Raw genomic sequence first — 22,871 nt, 5'->3', positions numbered from 1 at the left:
AACTGATTCAAAAGCCTTCTCTCCTGTCCTCATTTGGCTTCTCTTCTCTTATGGAATCTCATAAGAACTTCTATGACCTCTTTGGGTTTTTGTTGTTGCTGCTGTCTGTTTGTTTGTTTTTTAATTGAAGTATAGTTGATTTACAATGTCGTGTCAGTTTCAGGTGTACAGCACAGTGATTCCGTTTTCAGATTCTTTTCCCTTATAAGTTATTACAAAATATTGAGTATAGTTCCCTGTGCCATAGAGGAGATCCTCGTTGTATCTATTCTATGCCTTCTTTGAATGACCGTAGCACTTGTTGTCTGTATCATTTTTATGCCTGTTGTGGCTTTATGACTGAACATGAAAATTTTCTATTTGTTCATGTCCTGGCCCTTCCTTAAAAATGTGTTCATTTATCTATTTCATATTTATTGACTACATCTTAGACACCGTGTTAGCTGCTTGTTCTAAATGTTAGTAAAATATAGACCTTCCTGCTCAGAAGGTCACAGTATTTGTGGGAAAACAAAAAAATGAACCTATGTCTCAAAGAGCTTTGTACTTCCCAAAGAGAACACACCTAGTAGGTACAATAAATATATGTATCATATGTAAATGTATAAATAGTTAATGGGATTAAAAACTAGAGATAACTGCTTTTCGATTCTGAGGAAATGATGATTATATTTCACCAGGAGCTCAATACCACTCTGAGAATGAGGGCTTAACCCCCGACCTGACTCACTGCATCGCTTTCCTATATAAAAATACACAAGTCTGTACATACGCTCTAGAAAAAGGCTTATCTGGCATGAATTTCAGATAGCAAGAAGAAAAATTCAAGAGTTTCAGAGAAGTATCCAGAAGCTCAGATGATTGTCTGGCACTAATACAACTTGCTTGACAGGAAAATAGAGCTGTAAATCTCACAAAATTAGATGATCTTTTAAGAATTTCAAAACCTCCTGCTATTAATTGGAAATCCTAGAAGAACAGCTTCTTTTAAACTATACTGATAATATGCTTTACAGCTTAATATTCAGCAGCCTATGTTTTGGCTAAGTGAGCGTCAGGAAAGAAGGAAACTTGTGGTTTAGTTCCATTTACTCTGGAACTTCTGGTCAAAACGTCTACTTCTGTGCTCAGCCATCTTGTCATCTGTAAAATGGAGGCAACTCTAAGAAAACATAGTTACAGAGATGTTGCACAGCTTCATGTGTCATTGTCTTCATTTGTTTCAGAAAACCAATAACATCTAAGCTACGACTGAAAGAGTGCAATGTTATTTGGGGTCATCTAGTGCAGCTCTGTCAAAGTAAAGAAAAGGAAAGGGGCCTAGAATAACTATAATTTTCCCAAGAGGACACAATTATTTTATGGTAAATCTGGGACAAGAACCCTGATCTCTTTGATCCCATTCCATTGTTTTTTCATTGGGTTCTGAACAACCCAGTGAAAGAAAGAGAAATAAAACTCCTATGTGCTATGTCACTGGTACAGGACTTGGCAAGATTGGAATTGGAGCACTACATATTAAGAGGTATCTGGGAAATTCTTCAAACTAATTGAGATATGTACCAGGTACATAGAAAACAGTATGTTTTCTGAAGATGATTTTGTGGTATGAACAGAACTGTTAACTGAAGGTGTGTGTGTGCTGCAGTTCCAAACAGGATGGGTGAATTCTTGTTTTCTGGCACCTTGAAGACTCCACCCCAACATACACATTAAAATAAAATTAACATTTCAACTGGGTCATATTTAATTCTACATGCTCTTGTAAGTCAGCAAAATATTCCATATATCATTTAAGTTGTCACTTACTTTCTAACTTGATTTTTAATTTCTAAAAGTCTTTCCAAACACAAAACAGAGGTTGGAAAATGGTATATGGGAAGCTGCAGAGATGAAATAAGCGTATTTCATTCAGCATAAAGATGAATATCCAAACAACTTCTTCAGAGCCGAAAGTGTCCAAATCCACTATCTTCATTTTGTAGTCAAGGCTTCCGGAAGAATATGCTAATGGATTCTTAATTACCCAAATGCCCCATATCTGTTTCAGTAAGTATCATTATATATTATGGAAATTTTTCTCAGTGACAGAGAAAGACATCCTGGCTGAACATCCCCCTGCCCATGACACAGAGATGATGGGCTCAAGCTACCTTGAAGGCGCTGGAGCCCACTTTATCCGTTACTAATATTAATGGAGGACAAAACCTAATATTCTGTTTGCTCTGTATTTGTTAAATCACTTCTTCCCTTCATTAAAATGGATGGCCCATAATTGAGTCTGTAGTGTGTGTATCATTGGAAACTGAACAAACTTTTGTTGGTTTTATTAATGTCATAGGTTTCTAGGAAGGGTCTACTCAATAACTAAGTCTAGTTTCACAGTTACAAATAAATTATAATGTAACTTTGAATAAACTAAGCTCATCATAAACGAAGGATACTGATAGTTGCTACTACCCCTTCACTGAGGGGCTCTTGTAAAGCACTAAATAAAGTAACAGAGGTGTATATGCATGCATATATTTTCAATGATATTTGTACACACTTAAAAAGAACTCTACAGAATGCATTATAAAACTCTTGATGCTGTGTGTCCCTAGTTCCCAGCTCTCTCATTAAAACTACTTAAATGAACAAATTCGTATCTATTCGGATAGCTATCAGAGTACTCCAAATACTACTTCTTGCAGTACCCTGTCCCAACCATTTGCCTTCCTCTTCCCATTAGTCCTCAATTCAGAAACCCCGGAGATTTGTTCATTAATTTATGAACATATTTCTTCATTCAGCCAAGAAAATTGATTGATCTCTTACCAAATTTCAGGCACCATTCTTCAGTATGTTTCATAGGCATGTTCAGGAAACACAGCAGTGATTAACACAGATGAATATAGCCTCTCTCGAGCTTAGGGGGGAGACAAAAGTAAAGAAGCAAATATAAAATCATAAGTATAAATATGTAAATAGAAATTAAATAAATGGATAGAATAACTAGTATATCAGGTAAGTGCTGGAGAAAAACAGCAAGCAGGGAAGGGAGATGGAGATTGTTAGCTGGTAGGAGGAGGCTGCGATCTGAAAGTAAGTGATCAATGAGGGCTTTCTGGGGAAGATAAAATTTAAGAGGGAGCAAGGAGTATATCTGGGAAGTGAATAGTACAAGCAGGGGGAACAGTCAGATGGAAAACCAATGAGGCAAGAGTAGGCTTGGAGTATCCAAGGAGCAGAAAGGATGTCAGTGTGTGGAAAACAGAGGGAGCAAAGTGGAGAGGAGAAGGAAACAGTCAGAGAGGAAACAGAGGCCCAGATTTCTAGGGCTGTGGAGGCACTTTGAGGACTTTGCTTTACCTGTGAAGAAGCCATTGAAGAGACTTGAGTGACATGATCTGACTTATGTTTTACCAGGATCTCTCTGGATGCCATGTTGATTAGAGACTGTAGGAGAATAAGGACAAGCCCCAGAAGACCAACAGTTTATTCAAAGAAGTGATTTACTCAAACATGGTCCCCCTCCTCAGTGAGGACGCAGAGCAGGGATCGGCAAATACTGGCCACAAATCATATCAAATCATAATGGTTCTCACGTTTAGAAAGGTTGTTGAAGAAGAAAGGGGAGGAGAAGCTACAGAAACTGTATATGGCCCACAAAGCCTAAGACATTTAAAATCCAGAAAATGCTTTCCAACACCTGATGGAAGGCATCTGGCTGGTAGGAGGTCCTCAGCAAAATTTGGAAGAGGAATACATGAGTCAATTAGTTCCTGAAAACATTGTAAAGTGATAGGTGTCAAGAAACATTTATGCCTTCACCCTTAACCTTCACAAATGATGCCATTTCCATTCAGCTATTGAAAAATATATTCTGGCTTTCAACACAATAAACCAGAAGGCATTTTCTCACATAAGCAAGGTCGTAAACAACTGTCAGCTAAAGTTGAAATAGCAACAAATCAAATAATAACACAAAACATTTTTATAGATTTTTAAACCTTACAAAGCATTTTCATGTTCATTATTTAATTTAATCCTCAAATCAACTCCATGAGATAGTTATTATTTTCCCATTAGAAATGACTACATATTCAATCCTTAGTGATTGCTCAAGAAAAGTTGAAATCTTGAGTGTTACATCTATTAATGCCAAGGTTGGGTTTTTTCCGACGGGAACATTGGATGCTAAAATCCACAGGGATTTTCAGCTCAAGATGGCAGACTAGGAAACCTTTACTTTCTGTTCCTCCTGAAACCATATTTAAATAAAACTGTAGAAATACCAAAATTAAGCAACCAATAAAAGCCAAGACATTGTGGAAGTCATCAACCACAGAAAGATTTCAACACATTTTGAGAAGGCAAACAATGAAATGGAGGAGCCATGAATAAAATCATTAAGAAAAGACTACCCTAAGTAGGGTCTGCACAAAGCCAGTCAGTGAGCTCCAGGGAACACTCAGTCTGCTGCCATACAAACTCATGGATTACAATGGATTGCTGGTAAGCAAGACAAGAAAACAGGGAACAAACAAAACAAACAAAAATCAGGACATTGTTTCTTACTGAACTCTTCTCAAATGAGATCAAGGAATTATGGTTCAATGCCACAGCTGTAAATCATTTCTGCTCCTGGAGAGGTTAGAAAGGGCTTATAATATTTACCCCTTTTTTTCAGACAGAATTTAGGTCTGAGCAAAACCTTTTGTGTCCTCAAACCTCAAAGTTTATTGGGGATGGAAGTCCAAATTAGCTGTCACATATCATAAAAAGAATCTCATGGGCAGAGGGTCAAACTAATTTTGGAATATATGAATTATGCCCAGTGTTATTTTCAATAGATTTTAAACTAAAATATATAAATAAATTTTTACTCATCTATATGACTCTGGGTTCCGAAACTTCTACATGTCACATGCGTGATACAGAACACACAATGTCAGCCCCAGGAGAGAGAAAACACTCCAATGAAGCAAGCCAAAGAAACAAGTTTCAAACAAGGTAAAGTGATGTGTAGACCAGGATTTTTCAATTCTTTCCTGTCATGCTGAAGCTTCCAGCTCCTGAATAACAACACATGTTTCCCTTGCCCTAGACACCCAAGAGTATGTCTCCTCTCTTGGGCATAAGAATCGCTAGAGTTACATATGTGTAGTAAACAGTGGACCCAGCTGGCATACTCACAATGACCAAATTGTGTTGATCGTACTTTAAACCAATACGTCGCTCCACGATGAAGTTGCAATAAATGATATATTTGCTTTCCAGACATGAATGAGATGCCTTACTGGATATACTCCAGGAAGGCCAGAGAAACTGGAATAACTTACTGGTGAATTTCTTTCCGGATAGCCCATGATTTATCTAGAATATAAGCTTTACATATCTGGATCCTTCAAACTAGACCAAAGGGAAAATCTGGGCTGCAAGCCTCAATTAGAAATGTGGGGTGCTGCTATGCTGACAACTGGTGCTCCCTGACCTGTATCTTCTGAGACTAGAACCCAGTGTGGTGGATGAGCAATTCATGCGTTGAACAAAAGAAGACCTCCTACAGGGCAGTGTACGTGTTCATCACACGTATGGCACTTAGGGCTAAGTACCATAAGGGCCACAAGAAAAAAAAAAAAAGCAACACATGAAGCATATATGATAAGGAGGCGCCACAGTCCAGAGCACGAGCTCTGGAATCACACAGGCTTGCTTCGAATCCCGGCTAAGCCACTACCATCTGTATACCCTGAAGAACAGTCGAAGGTTTAAATGTTGTTTTGCCAAATTTCGAAAAAGAAGTGAAGAAAGAACCTATCTGCCAGGAAGGGACATCGTGGGGTGCAGCATCCAGTCGGGTCAGGGCTCTGCATCCCCTGCTCAGAAACCTTCGCCACCTGGCTCATGGTGATGCTGGCAGCTGAGCAGCCCTGGAGAAGGTGCTCCCGTCATCAGGCCTCGCAGAGAAGCTGGGGAGGTCCCTGGAGGAGGCGGGCCACAGCCTGGCAAGCTCTGGGTGCCTCCTGCACTCAGCTCTGAACAGGCTCTGGCCCCTGGGCCCCTTGTGGGGGAAGCGCTGGCCGATACATACACAGGGCTGAGGGGCCTGCAGAGCCGGTGCCCAGGCAGGGTGAGCTCTGCAGGAGAAGGCTTCCACAGTCCCCAACAGTCTCCGCATGGTGGCCCATCCGGTGCCAAACACCTGTCACCCACAGCGAGAAGTCCCAGCCACTAGAAAGTCCAGAAGGGGTCGGGCTCTGGGGCCCCGCCCTTTGCCTTTGGGCCGGGGTTTCTCCACGGGCTGGGCTTGCATGCGCCCCCCGCCCCACCCCTTGCCCCGCCCACCCTTTCTCTGTGACGGGTACAATGGACATGTCACAAGCGCCAGGCTGAGCCATCCAGTGTCCAGTGCGTGCTAGACCTTGAGAGGAGGTGAAGCTAAGGAGAAGCTCTCCCAGTTTCACTCTGTTCTCGGATCGCTTGGCGCACAACCGGTCCTACATGGGCAATTTACTATGCAAATTTCGTACCTGGCTCCGCCACCGCCGCCGGCCCCGCCGCCCGCCCCGCCGTGGGGCCCCGGTGGGCTATCACCCGCTGGTTTTGCCTTCCTGGGAGGCTGCCACATCTGACCGGGACCACCCTGCTGCTCCAGCGCCTGCCATCTGCCCTGAGCAGGGAGTCAACGTCAGGAAGCTGGTACCATCCAGTCACCTCCCACTGAGGAGAGGGGGGCTGGGGAAAACAGGGGCAGAATGCAAAATGACAGCCTGGGAAGGAGGTGAGAAGAGGGAGGTGAAGGTCCCATCCCATGCCATGGTGTCCTCTGCCCCAACCGCATGCTGCTCCCTGCTGCTGGAGAAGCCAACAAAAAAAGCGCTGGGTGAAGACCACCGGCCCAAATCACCAGGCTCACCGATGTCTGGGAAGGAGCTGCAGCGTGAAGAGTCTTCACGCATCCCAGCAAGAAGCTCCTCTTCCCTGCTATCTACCAGCAGTAGGCCCTGGAAGCGGAAGATTCCCCTGCCGCTTTTTCTGCCGCTGCCAAGGCTGAGGTCGCCCCCGTCGGGGAACGAGGCACTGACATGGGATCGAGGTGAGCTGCCCCCTCCTCCTAAGCTTCTGTGCTTAGCTGCTGCCAAAAACCCAGGCACCTTGGAGAAGAACATTCAGTGTCGCTGGAAAAAGATCCCCAAGAATATAAGGAAGGTCCAGCCACCGTCCCATGAAAAAGAACCCCCAACACCCATCTGTGTAGATTCTACCCCTCCTTTATACTTACCTACCCCTCTTCCAGTCCCTACCATCAATCCCCCTATTTTAACTGGGCAGCCCATGACTTCTGTGGCAATCCCTTCCACCAGCATGGTCACGGCATCTGGAAGTTTGACCTTGCAGCCTAGTGTCTACACGGACACTACTGCCCCTTCCCAAGCTGTCATTGTTAGGTCTCCCCCAGGTTTCAGGGTGGAGCAGAGGCACCCTGCAGGGGTACCAGTGTCCATCACCCCACCTGTGCTGATGGTCCCCTGTGCCACCCCAATTTTTAACCATCCCTTTGGCCCCCAAACCAACCCTCAGCCCATGTTTGGGACCTCTGATGGGCAGCAGAGGGCCTCTCTCCCTGGTGCTCCTGTTTTCTCCAGACGCCCATTTACAGCTTCAGCTCCTGTTTTCCCCAGCCCCCCATTTATGGCTTCAGGTCCTGTTTTCCCCAGCCCCCCATCTACAGCTTCGGCTCCTGTTTTCCCCAGATCCCCATTTATGGCTTCGGCTGTCACCAGTGCTTCATCAGGCAGCAGCTCTGACACTGAACCTATGGACACCACACCTCCTTCCCAGGCTGCCATTTTCCATTCGGCTCCTGTTTTCCCCAGCCCCCCATTTACGGCTTCGGCCGTCACCAATGCTTCAGCAGGCAGCAGCTCTGACACTGTACCTATGGACACTACACCTCCTTCCCAGGCTGCCATTTTCCATTCGGCTCCTGTTTTCCCCAGCCCCCCATTTACAGCTTCATCCGTCACCAATGCTTCAGCAGGCAGCAGCTCTGACACTGTACCTATGGACACTACACCTCCTTCCCAGGCTGTCATTTTCCATTCGGCTCCTGCTTTCCCCAGCCCCCCATTTACGGCTTCGGCCGTCACCGGTGCTTCAGCAGGCAGCAGCTCTGACACTGTACCTATGGACACTACACCTCCTTCCCAGGCTGTCATTTTCCATTCGGCTCCTGCTTTCCCCAGCCCCCCATTTACGGCTTCGGCTGTCACCAGTGCTTCAGCAGGCAGCAGCTCTGACACTGTACCTATGGACACCACACCTCCTTCCCAGGCTGTCATTTTCCAGTCTGCCCCTGTCTCCAGGCAGAAGCAATAGGCATTTCACAGGGCTGTTCCTAGTTCTGGGAACACACCACCCAGTGGTAGCAATGCCTCAGCCCATGCCTCGACTCATTTACCTGCAACACCGGCCAACAGATAGACCAACACTTCAAGCTTCCTTAGACCCAGGTCTCCCGTCTCAGGCCACATTGGGGGGCCAACGATGGGCAGAGGCCTAACGATAATTTTCTATTGGGAAACCCAGCAGCCTCAGCACAAGATAAAGTCCTAGTCGCTCCTGCAGCCTAGCCACCACGAGTCAGCATCATGCAGTCAGATTTGCCAGCTTCCCTATTCGCCACCACCAGCAACACGCAGCCGGCCTTTGGCGACAACCCAGGCATTCTCCCCAGGGCTGTGTCCGTTGCTACTGGCTTTGGAGTTGCCACCAGGATGCCCAGTACTGGGGACAGTAGCTCGCTCTTTGCCGATACCACACCGGGCCCACTGTTCAGGGGACCTGCAGCCCCTACGGCCAGTGGGAGCCTTGGAGTCGGTGTGTCAGCCCCAGGCCTCACTCATTCAGAGGCATCCAGACCACTTAACTTTGGGGCAGGACTAAGTGGGGCACTCAGCACCGCTTCTGTTCCTACTTCGGGCCAGACAACCTGCCATCTACCTGACCACGGCAAGGCTGCTGCAGTAGGAGGGGCAGGCACCATCCCAGCATTTGGGAACATACCTGATTCCACCTTAAATCCAAATACCTGGGGCCTACCTGGGCTGAATACAGGTGGTACGGTGATGGCAGGGGACAACACCATCCCCACGATGGGAGGCCCTAGTGTTTCCACTTGCCGTCACTGCACACAGGGCCCATCTGGACGTAGAAAATCTACTTTTAAAAGTTCCATCACCAAGGAGAAGAAATCTGTCTCAAGGGACATGTCAGTTTCCACCTTCTAACAGAGCACACCACATCTATTGGAGTTGCAAGTGTGCTTACCACCCGTGGGTTTCAACACACTTCTAGTTCTACCTTATTTCCAAGCACAAGGGGCCCACCTGCCCACAATCCAGGTGGTGGTCGTCTAGGAGGGAACAACATCATGCCCATGACTGGAGGACCTGGTATTCCCGCTTACAACTGAGACCCACCTGGTCAATACACAGGTGGTGTGGATGGAGGGCACAGCATCACTGGTGCTGGGAGGCCCTGTGTCAATAACTGCCATCAGACTTGGAACCCATCTGTGCTGAGAACTGGGGTGGGGGGGCATGGGGGACAGCACCACACCTGCTGTGACTGGATACACTTCTGGTGCCACATTCATACAAAGCACCTGCCCACCCGCCCGGTCAAAACCCAGGTGGTGCCATGGGAGATAGCACCATCCGTATTTAGAGAGGAAGCTCTACTCTCAGGAAGAACACTGGGGTCCCCGAGTCAGGACACCCCTCTGACTTAGACGAGCCAGCATTGTGTTTGGAGGCTCCTGGTCAGGGCAGCTGTGCCTGTGCTCATAGGAGTCTGGCAGCCTCATAACCTGCCCAGGGCTTCATAGGAGCCATCAGCTAATTCCTTTCTGCTATGAAGAAACTCAACAAATGAAGAGCAGATCTTATTCTGCAAACTGTGTGTAACCATGAATGGACTTTGCCTCACTGGAAAGCGGCTCAGCCCCTTTAAGTGAAACTTAACCTCCTCTCTTCCTACAGCAAGCCGGAGGACCACACCTCAGGGGTGTGCAAGAGTGTGTGTGTGTGTGTGTGTGTGTGTGTGTGTGTGTGTGTGTGTTGGAGGGTGAGGAGCATATGAGCCCACTTCAGAACTACACCAGACTTGAGAAGCTCCAGTTAGGAGAATGGAAGAGAGCTGGCTGTATCATCCACTGTGCCATCCCTGGCTTGACTGTTAACTTGGCGGACCCAAGCTCCTGGCCAGTTTTCCCTAGACTTGGAACTGGCAGGATGCCCACTGCTGTTTTCAGATGCTTCCCCTCCTCCTATGCATTTGCCTCAATGGGCCCTTCTCTTTCCCAGCTTTATGTACATATATATATGTCAATAAAACCTTGTTCATATTAATCTGCTTCTGTTTATGTGTCTTTACTCACTGACTCAGCTGTAGAGGAAGAACTGACATATGTGAGTGGTGATGTGTGAGCCAGACTTAAGACACCAAAATTTTGTGTCCCAGTGACTGGGATGTGGAATTAGGCACACATTATGGCTGCATGTGCTGACTCCTGAAATCTGTTTTCAGTGTAACGAGTGACAATCAGGAGGAACTAAGGTCCAGAGGAGGGAGAGATGGGGTGACTCACCCTGGCTTCTCTATATGTCTCTCTGTCCCCTCACCACTCCGACCACACTGGAGGCTAGAGAATCCCTGATGTGTGATAAGGAACCACACTTAATGATTGTACTTTTCAAAAATGTTGAAATGTCTTTTGGGGCATCTTTTTATTCAATTGAGACTTAGGCCAGTCAACTTCATATATTCCCTTTACACCCAGAGAGAACAGATTTGGCATCCAGGTCCATGTGTCTAGAGAAACAAAGGAAGAGTTCATACCTGCTCTATAATTACTGAAAATTTAAGTTGACCTCAAATGTACCATGTTGCTTAAAATAGCAGAAAAGATCCTCTTTAATAACTGGCTTGGCTCTGAGCTAACCCACTAAAATATCAAATCACAAGAGTGACAATTGTGCCCAGTTCTGGCTGGCCCTAGAGTTCTACTGGGCCTCCACTAGGTTTAATAATGGCAAAATTCCTGAGTCTGTGCAGCCTATCTTCCAGTTGGAAGGGAGAACAGAAACCCATGTACATTATCTGGTAGGTTCGCCAGGAATAAATGCTATGGAGATTAAGCAGTATATGGTGAGGTGAGATTGTGGGCAGAGAGGAGCAAGGCTTTCAACGTAAACAGTAGACAGGATAAGTCTTACTGGGAAGGTGGAATTTGAACAGTCTAGAGGGAGGCAGATGAGTCAGACATCTGAGGGAAAAGCATTCCAGATCATGGGAATAACCTCTGCAAGGCCCAGAGGAAGGATGCCAGTGTCCTCAGGGAAGAATTAGTAAATAATGTGGCTGGAATAGAGTCAGCAAGTAGGAGGGAGGGAAGGAGGAAAGGAGGACAGAGGAGATGTGTGTAGAATTCCCTGCATCACCATTTATTGACTGAGTGATCACAAACAGTTAATTCAACCTTCAAGTGTTTCAGTGAACTCAGTGCTTTTCCTATGGCCTATTGACCTCTCAAGAGTTTTGGAAGGATAAAATAATGTAGGGAAGTGACTTATAAGCCACTGTTACTGTTCTATACATAAGGATAGATGGATAGACAGGTAGATATAGATAGACAGATACATAGATAGATAGATACATAGACAGAGAGATAGAGAGATAGACAGAGAGAGAGATAGAGATAGATAGATAGAGAGATAGATAGACAGAGAGATAGATAGAGAGATGGAGAGATAGACAGATAGACACACAGATAGATAGATACACAGATAGATAGATAGATAGATAGATAGATAGATAGATAGAGACATAGACAGATAGATAGATAGGTAGAGATAGATAGAGAGATAGATAGATAGATACATAGACAGATAGACAGAGACATAGATAGAGAGATAGATATAGATAGATACATAGACAGACAGATAGATACAGAGATAGAGAGAGAGAGAGATAGATACATAGATAGATAGATAGATAGATAGATAGATAGATAGATAGATAGAGACATAGACAGATAGATAGATAGGTAGAGATAGATAGAGAGATAGATAGATAGATAGATACATAGACAGATAGACAGAGACATAGATAGAGAGATAGATATAGATAGATACATAGACAGACAGATAGATACAGAGATAGAGAGAGAGAGAGATAGATACATAGATAGATAGATAGATAGATAGATAGATAGATAGATAGATAGATAGATAAATAGAGTTAAGGACTGAATTTCTGTGCCCCCCCAACCAAATTCATATGTTGAAACCCTATCCTCTTATGTATGATGGAATTAGGAGGTGGAGCCTTCAGGAGGTAATTAGGTTTAGAAGAGGTCATGAGGGTGAAGCTGCCATGATGTGATTAGCTCTTATAAGAAGAGGAAGATACACCAGAGCTTTCCCTCTCCACCATGTGAAGAGACAGCAAGAAGGTGGCCCTCTACAAGCCAAAAAAGGAGGACTCACCAGGAACTGGATTTGCCTTGATCTTGGACTTCCCAGACTCCAGAACTGTGTGAAACGACTGTTGTTCAAGACACTCAGTCTATGATATTTTGTTATAGCAGCCTAAGCAGACTGATACAGATAGGTAAACAGGGAGATAATGTTTGATAGATGATAGATAGATAGATGATAGATAGATAGATAGATAGATAGATAGATAGATAGATAGATAGATAGATGTACATACATTCATACTCACTTCAGTGACAGATGGAGATACTGCACATATATGTATGCTTAATGAATTCCTTCTAAAGCTTTCACTTGGCAATTCAAATGGGAGATCCCCTTTTTAAAGGGAGCATAAAAGTGCTTACTTTTATGAAGTACACAGGTGGAAAAATATAACAGCCTAAAAATGCACAGCACTGAGCCTAGTGCAACATTTATGAGATTAGACCTGTAAAAACAAAGAACACCATCACAGAGAGGCTTCCAGACTCCTCCAGGCACCCAGGCGCCTGATTCATTTACTCTAAGTTGTCTCTAGGTCCATCCACCTCACTACAAATAACTCAATTTCATTTCTTTTTATGGTTGAGTAATATTCCATTGTGTATATGTGCCACATCTTCTTTATCCATTCATCTGGCGATGGACACTTAGATTGCTTCCATGTCCTGGCTATTATAAATAGAGCTGCAATGAACACTGTGTTACATGACCCTTTTTGAATTATGGTTTTCTCAGGATATATGCCCAGTAGTGAGATTGCTGGGACAGGACAGGAATAAAGACGCAGACGTAGAGAATGGACTTGAGGGCACGGGGAGGGGGAAGGGGAAGCTGGGACAAAGTGAGAGAGTGGCATGGACATATATACACTCCCAAATGTAAAAGAGATAGCTAGTGGGAAGCAGCCGCATAGCACAGGGAGATCAGCTTAGGGCTTTCTGACCACCTAGAGGGGTGGGATAGGGAGGGTGGGAGGGAGACACAAGAGGGAGGGGATATGGGGATATATGTATATGTGTAGCTGATTCACTCTGTTATAAAGGAGAAACTAACACACCATTGTAAAGCAACTATACTCCAATAAAATGTTAAAATCAAAAACAAACTCCTGCTACCTGGCTTCAGAGACTCTCCTGCCCTTGTAGTCAGAACTGCCTCCCAGAAGCAGGGTTGATATCCAGGTTGCTTCTAATAGTTCCACACCTTCTCTCTGGGGTGCCTGGCAATATTATCAGGGACAATTTGTAATTTTAAAAAACTCATACTTCTTGGCTTGTTATTTTTAAAAAATGGCCTTCAAAGCTGATAAGAACGATCCTGATAAGGAAAGCATTTAACAAATGTATGAGAGATTTAAAGATAATTTTGAATTTCATGTTTTGATGCATTTACACAGTTGAAGCTATTTCTAAATAAATTATTTTTAATGAAAATAATACATGAACATGATAGCAACTCAAATAATACTGAAATTCAACCTGTCTAACCCCAGTTCCCCTCTCCAGAGACAGGTTTTCGCTACTTCAGTGTCACCCCCATAATTCTAAACATTATGTTTATCCTGCTATATCCATTTTAGATCCATTTTAACACCCTAACATGAAGGAGGAAGATAAACTCCTACCCCCACTACTACTCATCACTCTTCTTTTCCAATACATCATATTCATGTCATTACTCATGCTGCTTCTCTTTTGTAACTTCATGGAGTTTTGCTAGCTTTATTGATGGGCGAAGTGGTAGCACGGTAGCTAAAAGCACTGGATCTGGACATGGACCACATGGCTTGGAAGCTTTCTTCCTCAGTTAATTAGCTCTGCAATCCTGAGTAATTCATATAACCTTCCTGGGCCTCTGTTTCCTCACCTGTAAACCGAGGAAATGGATGATACCCATCGCACGGAGTTGCTCATGACGATGCAAATAATATAAGGCATTTGCAGCCTTTAGTATCCAACACCCAGAAGCTCTCAAGAAATATTAGCTCTAGTATATAGCTATACTCTCAACTTTCTTATGGTATCAACTTTCCCCCTAATCTCATCATTTTCTTTCTGCCTGAGACTATTTGTGTCCCCACAGCTCTCTGTCTTTCCTCTCGCCTTGTACAGCTCACCTTCTGTCAATACCATGTTTGTTTCGTTTGTCTGTGCTGATCACATTTACATTTTCTTATGCAATCACAGCAAAGGGGCCTGTGTTTTATCTACAGGTTGACAACAAGGTTTGAAAACCAAGAAGTTATATTAACTATTTAAGTTTTGCTCAGTCCTGGGGACAAGAGTATGGTAGGACTGTATTTTCTTCTCTCTAGGTATGACGCCCCTACTTCTGTCGTTACTATCAATTATTTAAACTCATGCTATATTTTCGTTTGCTTTTGACTTCAACTATTATCTTCTCCCAAGATTTCATTACTTTTCCTAAAATTTGACCCACCTTCTTCTTTTTTTCTCCCTGCACTATTTGCCCATAATAAATTATTTTTTAAATTTTCAAATTCAATATTGTTTCCTTGGCTGGGTCCCATCCTGTGCCAGAACGCTTGTCCCTCCCCTACTCAGTTTGGAAGCTGTAAGACCAAAGTAAGGATAAGATCTTAAAAGAAAGGGGACCAACTTGCTTTTAGGCTAGGCCGGATGGTGGCCTCAAAGAACGAGTTTGGGAGTGTTCCTTCCTCTGCAATTTTTTGGAAGAGTTTGAGAAGGATAGGTGTTAGCTCTTCTTTAAATGTTTGATAGAATTCACCTGTGAAGCCATCTGGTCCTGCACTTTTGTTTGTTGGAAGATTTTTAATCACAGTTTCAATTTCATTCCTTGTGATTGGCCTGTTCATATTTTCTGTTTCTTCCTGGTTCAGTCTTGGAAGGTTATACCTTTCTAAGAATTTGTCCATTTCTTCCAGGTTGTCCATTTTATTGGCAAAAAGTTGCTTGTAGTAGTCTCTTAGGATGCTTTGTATTTCTGAGGTGTCTGTTGTAACTTCTCCTTTTTCATTTCTGATTTTATTGATTTGAGTCCTCTCCCTCTTTTTCTTGATGAGTCTGGCTAATGGCTTATCAATTTTGTTTATCTTCTCAAAGAACCAGCTTTTAGTTTTATTGATCTTTGCTATTGTTTTCTTTGTTTCTATTTCACTTATTTCTGCTCTGATCTTTATGATTTCTTTCCTTCTGCTAACTTTGGGTTTTGTTTGTTCTTCTTTCTCTAGTTTCTTTAGGTGTAAGGTTAGATTGTTTACTTGAGATTTTTCTTGTTTCTTGAGGTAGGCTTGTATAGCTATAAACTTCCCTCTTAGAACTGCTTTTGCTGCATCCCATAGGTTTTGGGTCTTCGTGATTTCATTGTCATTTGTCTCTAGGTATTTTCTGATTTCCTCTTTGATTTCTTCAGTGATCTCTTGGTTATTTAGTAACGTATTGTTTAGCCTCCATGTGTTTGTGTTTTTCACGTTTTTTTCCCTGTAATTCATTTTAATCTCATAGCGTTGTGGTCAGAAAAGATGCTTGATATGATTTCAATTTTCTTAAATTTACTGAGGCTTGATTTGTGACCCAAGATGTGATCTATCCTGGAGGATGTTCCGTGCACACTTGAGAAGAACGTGTAATCTGCTGTTTTTGGATGGAATGTCCTATAAATATCGATTAAATCTATCTGGTCTGTCGTGTCATTTAAAGCTTCTGTTTCCTTATTTATTTTCATTTTGGATGATCTGTCCATTGGTGTAAGTGAGGTGTTAAAGTCCCCCACTATTATTCTGTTACTGTCGATTTCCTCTTTTATAGCTGTTAGCAGTTGCCTTATGTATTGAGGTGCTCCTATGTTGGGTGCATATATATTTATAATTGTTATCTCTTCTTCCTGGATTGATCCCTTGATCATTATGTAATGTCCTTCCTTGTCTCTTGTAACATTCTTTATATTAAAGTCTATTTTATCTGATATGAGTATAGCTACTCCAGCTTTCTTTTGATTTCCATTTACATGGACTATCTTTTTCCATCCCCTCACTTTCAGTCTGTATGTGTCCCTAGGTCTAAAGTGGGTCTCTTGTAGACAGCATATATATGGGTCTTGTTTTTGTATCCATTCAGCAAGCCTGTGTCTTTTGGTTGGAGCATTTAATCCATTCACGTTTAAGGTAATTATTGATATGTATGTTCCTATGACCATTTTCTTAATTGTTTTGGGTTTGTTTTTGTAGGTCCTGTTCTTCTCTTGTGTTTCCCACTTAGAGAAGCTCCTTTAGCATTTGTTGTAGAGCTGGTTTGGTGGTGCTGAATTCTCTTAGCTTTTGCTTGTCTGTAAAGCTTTTGATTTCTCCATCAAATCTGAATGAGATCCTTGCCGGGTAGAGTAATCTTTCTTGTAGGTTCTTCCCTTCCATCACTTTAAGTATATCATGCCACTCCCTTCTGGTTTGTAGAGTTTCTGCTGAGAAATCAGCTGTTAACCTTATGGGAGTTCCCTTGTATGTTATTTGTCGTTTTTCCCTTGCTGCTTTCAATAATTTTTCTTTGTCTTTAATTTTTGCCACTTTGATTACTACGTGTCTCGGCGTGTTTCTCCTTGGGTTTATCCTGTATGGGACTCTCTGTGCTTTCTGGACTTGGGTGGCTATTTCCTTTCCCATGTTAGGGAAGTTTTCGACTATAATCTCTTCAAATATTTTCTCTGGTCCTTTCTCTCTCTCTTCTCCTTCTGGGGCCCCTATAATGCGAATGTTGTTGTGTTTAATGTTGTCCCAGAGGTCTCTTAGGCTGTCTTCATTTCTTTTCATTCTTTTTTCTTTAGTCTGTTCCGCAGCAGTGAATTCCACCATTCTGTCTTCCAAGTCACTTATCCGTTCTTCTGCCTCAGTTATTCTGCTATTGATTCCTTCTAGTGTAGTTTTCATTTCAGTTATTGTATTGGTCATCTCTGTTTGTTTGTTCTTTAATTCTTCTAGGTCTTTGTTAATCATTTCTTGCATCTTCTCAACCTTTGCCTCCAGTCTTATTCTGAGGTCCTGGATCATCTTTACTATCATTATTCTGAATTCTTTTTCTGTAAGGTTGCCTATCTCCACTTCATTTAGTTGTTTTTCTGGGGTTTTTTCTTGTTCCTTCATCTGGTATATAGCCCTCTGCCTTTTCATCTTGTCTGTCTTTCTGTAAATGTGGTTTTTGTTCCACAGGCTGCAGGATTGTAGTTTTTCTTGCCTCTGCTGTCTGCCCTCTGGTGGTTGAGGCTATCTAAGAGGCTTGATGGGAGGCTCTGGTGCTGGGTAGAGCTGACTGTTGCTGTGGCGGTCAGAGCTCCGTAAAACTTTAATCCACTTAACTGTTGATGGGTGGGGCTGGGTTCCCTCCCTGTTGGTTGTTTTGCCTGAGGCAACCCAACACTGGAGCCTACCTGGGGTCTTTGGTGGGGCTAATGGCAGAATCTGGGAGGGCTCACACCAAGGAGTACTTCCCAGAACGTCCGCTGCCATTGTCCTTGTCCCCAAGGTGCAACAGAACCAGCCCCCGTCTCTGCAGGACACCCTCCAACACTAGCAGGTAGGTCAGGTTCAGTCCCCCCCAGGGTCACTGCTCCTTCCCCCGGGTTCCGATGCGCACACTATTCCGTGTGCGCCCTCCAAGAGTGGGGTCTCTGTTTCCCCCAGTCCTGTCGAAGTCCTGCAATCAATTCCCACTAGGCTTCAGTGTCTGATTCTCTATGAATTCTTCCTCCCGTTGCTGGACCCCCAGGTTGGGAAGCCTGACGTGGGGCTCAGAACCTTCACTCCAGTGGGTGGACTTCTGTGGTATAAGTGTTCGCCAGTCTGTGAGTCACCCACCCAGCAGTTATGGGATTTGATTTTACTCTGATTGCGCCCCTCCTACCATCTCACTGTGGCTTCTCCTCTGTCCTTGGACGTGGGGTATCCTCCTAGGTGAAGTCCAGTGTCTTCCTGTCGATGACTGTCCAGCAGCCAGTTGTGATTCTGGTGCTCTCGCAAGAGGGAGTGAGAGCACGTCCTTCTACTCCGCCATCTTGGTTAATCCTCCTGACCATCCAGATGAACTTTCAACTTCGTTTCAAGTGCCTGGGTGCTGGGTCACAGTGGATTTCTAAACTCTTCCAATACTCAAAAATACCAATTTCTAAGATGCAGAAGGGTTGTTAAACATACACTTAGCACAGACCCCAGTCCCACTCCTGACTTTTTTCTCAAGTCAGGTAAAAACCCAAGTTCACATGGAAACCTGCCCTGGGATGTTTACAGCAGCTTTATTCCTGATCCCCTCAAAACTGGAAACATCCCACAAGTCCTGCCACCCGCAGGCGAATGGACAAACGGAAAATGGAATACAACACAGCAAGAAAAAGGAGTGACTTCTCATACCCGCAACAACAGGGATGACGGACTTCCCTGGTGGTCCAGTGGCTAAGACTCCGCGCTCCAAATGCAGGGGGCCCAGGGTCCACCCCTGCTCAGGGAACTAGATCCCGCACGCCGCATCTAAAACATACTGCACGCGGCAGTGAAGATCCCATGTGCCGCAACTAAGACCTGGCACAGACAAGTAAATAACTAAATAAATATTTAAAACAACAACAACAACAACAAAAAACAAACCAGGGATGAATCTCGCATAGGTTTTGCTGAGCCAAAGCAGCCAGAATCAAAAAGCTACATGCTGTTGTTCCGTTTATCTGACTTTCTGGAAAAGCCAAAACCTTAGGGAGAGAGAGGAGATTAGTGACCAAGAGGCTAGAGGCGCGCTGGCGCCAAAGGGCAGCAAATGGGATGACGCGATTGCTCTGCCACCTGACGGCGATCATCTGTCAAAACTACAACTGTGCACTACAAGTGAACTATGCTTCACGGCTACTAAGGATAAACAAATTATTACATTTTGAAAAATGCGCGGGCCGGCCAGCCAACCCGTACATGACAAGTGCAGTAAGAGGGGCGGGGAGGCGAGGCAAGTGGATCAGCTGGAGTTCTGAAGGTTCTCCCCACTTTCAGTTTCCCTCCCCTGGGATGTCTCCCCGCCCTGCCCACTGCTCAGGCCGCCCACCCAGGCCACCCAGAGTTACCCAACCGGAAGAGCCAGAGCCCAGGCTCAGCCGCGCCTCCGGGCACAGGAAGAGCAAAAATAGAAAGCGCCAGTGCGCAGTGGTGGGCTGGAAACCCTCCGACCTCGGAGAACTGCGGAGAACCGGGGACCGGAGTCAACAACGGCTCCCAGGCGGTCCCAGCGTCCCGCCCCCGCCCCCGGCCGCGACACAGTTTCCACAAACTGACACACACGGAGCCCGCATGAGGGGCGGGTCGCGCGGGCTTCCCCGCCGGGTCCCCTGGAGGCCGGTCGCCCGCAAGCCCAGCGCATGAAAGGGCGCCCCAACAGCGCCAGCCCAAGGCGCCCACTGCACTTTCCCTCCTGAAGGTGGGCTGCGGGGCCCAAGCGTAAACCCTGAGACAAGAACACGCGCACCACGCCGCCACGGGGGACGAGAGGCCGGGCGCCCACCTGCCCGGACACCCTGCATTTCTGGAATCACCAGACGCCTGTGTAAATTTCCGTTCGGCGTGTCATTTTCCAAAGGCCACTCAAGATCAGGGGACAGGATGCCTCCTCTCCGAGGGTCCAGCCAGCCCACCCACTCAAATTACAGGACACAATGCCTCCGTTCCAAGGGGCCCGCCAGCCCACCCACTCAAATTACGGGACACAATGCTTCCATTCCAAGGGGCCCGCCAGCCCACCCACTCAAATTACAGGACACAATGCCTCCGTTCTAAGGGGCCTGCCAACCCACCCACTCAAATTACGGGACACAATGCCTCCGTTCTAAGGGGCCTGCCAACCCACCCACTCAAATTACAGGACACAATGCCTCCGTTCCAAGGGGCCTGCCAGCCCACCCACTCAAATTAGGGGAGACAACGCCTCCTCTCCAAGGGTCCAGCCAGCCCACCCACTCAAGATCAGAGGGACAAAATGCCTAACTAAAACAAAACAAAACAAAAACACAAAAAACTGGAGAGAGGGAGGAAAGGGTGTCCTCAAAAATAAAAAAGCTAAGCACGTTGACAGCGCTAAGAATAAACCACCAGGAAAAAGAAACCCTACATGTCAGATCATAAAGTACGGAAGGGCAAGCCCGCCAGCAGTCCAGGCCCGGGGGGACCGGGGTCCCCAGCCCTACAGAGCCAACGGCAGCCCGGCTCGGGCGCCCCTCGGAAGCGCTGGGTCCCCGCGGCCGAGTCTGCGCCCCCGGCCGGCCCCGGCTCCCCTCTGCCCACCCTGCGCGCGGGGGCTGGAAACGGCCGTGGAGAACCACGGCGGGGCGGGAAGCGGGGCTCCAAAGAGGGTCTGGCAACTCGAGTCGCTCCGTTTCTCGGTGGGCTCAGCGCGCGCCGTGAGGGAAGAGGGGCAGGGGTCTGGGAAGAGGGGACGGGCGGCACTCACGTAGACCGGCAGTGGCCACGGGTAGACGGCGGGCTCGGCCCCCACAGGTGACTCCAGCCTCAGCTCAAACTTCTCCCCCAGGTCTTCGCGCGCGGCCCCCGCACCAGGCTAGTCTGGCGGTTGGGGGAGGGGCGGGGCAGGCGGGCGGGAGGCTGAGGGGAGGGGCCCTGGCCTGGGCCTCAGCCACCGCCGCTGTGCTCCGGTCCGGCCCCCGGCTCCCTCTTTGCGCTCACAGGCCTGGGACCTCCAGCGCTGCCACCAACTCGGGCTGGCGTGAGGCGAGCACAATGAGCCGGGGCCGGACTGAACCACTCACTCGCAGCACGCGCGCCGCCCGCCCTGTGGACTCGCCCGCTCTCACGCACTCATGTCTTCAGCTGCCCCCGGCCACTCCCACCGGCCCGAGGTGGGGACCCGGGGAGACCCCTCGGGGCCTGGGGTGGCGGGTTCGACTCCCGCCCTTGATGTACTGTGACACCTCCCACCCCAATAATAAGACTATAATTCGTCATTAAGTATGACAGCCGGAATCCCGGCTTCTGTTCACAAAAATGCCCTGTATTTATTTCGCCTATGCTAGGCACCAGACCCTGGACGCTCAGTACTGGCAAAAAAGGAAATGCCCTGCCCTCATGGCGCTGCCATTTTAATTGGAATAGTAGTGACAATGGTCAAGAGAGAAAATAAAGTGTCATCATCGCCACGGGGATGGTTAATCTCATGTGCGCACTGCGTGGGGCCCCGGCAACCGCAAACATTATTCCAGATGTGGCCAGGAAGGTATTTTTCAGAAGAGATGAACACTGAAATTGCTCCACTTTGCGTAAAGGAGATTGTCAATGCCGTGGCGTGGGTGGGCATCGTCCATCAGTTGAAGGACTGGAGAGAAAAATGAATTTCCCTAGAAAGAGGGAACTGTTCCTCCAATGGCCTTGGGACATCAGCTCTTCCCTGTGTCTCCAGCCCAGAGTCCTGCCCTGACTTGCCTGCCTCACGGTCACATGAGTCAACTCCTTAAAACAAAACTATATATGTAAAAATACTGAATATATACAAGCCTATTAATTTGTATATGTGTGTATACATATTATATATATGTATACACATATGTTTATATTTGCGTGTGTTTGTAGTATATGTGTAAGTACTATATACAGTATACATACAAGCCTATATATTTGTGTGTATATATTGTATACATGTATGTATGTGTATATATATAGTATACATATTATAAATGTGAACATGCTGTATATATACACACACCCATATATTGATATATGGGTGTGTATATATAGAGTATATGTACACTGTATGTTTGTATGTATGTATACAGTGTATATTTATATATAGGTGTGTATATATGTTGTATACCTGTATGTGTATATGTTTCTAAGTAGTATATGTATATATGTATATACTATTGTATACACATTGCGTATGTATTTATATGTGTATGTACATGCGCATATTTACATATAGGTGTGTATGTGTGTGTATACATTGTATATATGTATGTGTATATATCATATATCTGATATATGTATGTATATATACAATGAATTTATATATACAGTACATATATATTTTTATGCTATATGCTTTTATATGTAGGTGTATATGTGTGTCTATATGTATGTACGTGTATGTATTGCATATATTATATGTGTATGTATGTATACTGTCTATATACACACCTAAATATCTTTGTATGTGTGTATATATGTATGATATATATGTACCTAGGTGTGTCTATTGCATATGTTATACGTATGTGTACATACTATATATATACAAACTATGCATTTTATATGTGTGTATATATGTATGTGTGTATTGTATATACTATATGTGTATATGTATGTATGCATACTTCATATATACACAGCTGTAT

The 22,871-nt window shown here is 45.2% G+C and overlaps 2 long non-coding RNA genes across 2 annotated transcripts in view; one reads left to right on the top strand and one right to left on the bottom strand.

The window, feature by feature from the left end:
- The window catches only part of LOC309605648, a 12,379-nt gene extending 7,379 nt beyond the window's left edge, over nucleotides 1–5,000 (top strand). The window contains exon 2 of the long non-coding RNA XR_014231474.1: nucleotides 2,086–5,000. This is a non-coding gene — a long non-coding RNA (uncharacterized lncRNA). The remainder of the gene's footprint in view (nucleotides 1–2,085) is intronic.
- On the bottom strand, nucleotides 2,168–22,871 carry LOC309605582. Its single transcript, XR_014231421.1, has 2 exons — nucleotides 20,978–22,871; nucleotides 2,168–6,720 (listed from the first exon to the last, which is right to left on the bottom strand). It is a non-coding gene; the product is annotated as an uncharacterized lncRNA (long non-coding RNA).

Source organism: Balaenoptera borealis (assembly GCF_965194805.1).
Source record: "Balaenoptera borealis genome assembly, chromosome: 1".
NCBI lineage: Eukaryota > Metazoa > Chordata > Mammalia > Artiodactyla > Balaenopteridae > Balaenoptera > Balaenoptera borealis.
The sequence above is the reverse complement of the archived record's forward strand: the minus strand, read 5'-3'. Positions and strand labels throughout refer to the sequence as shown.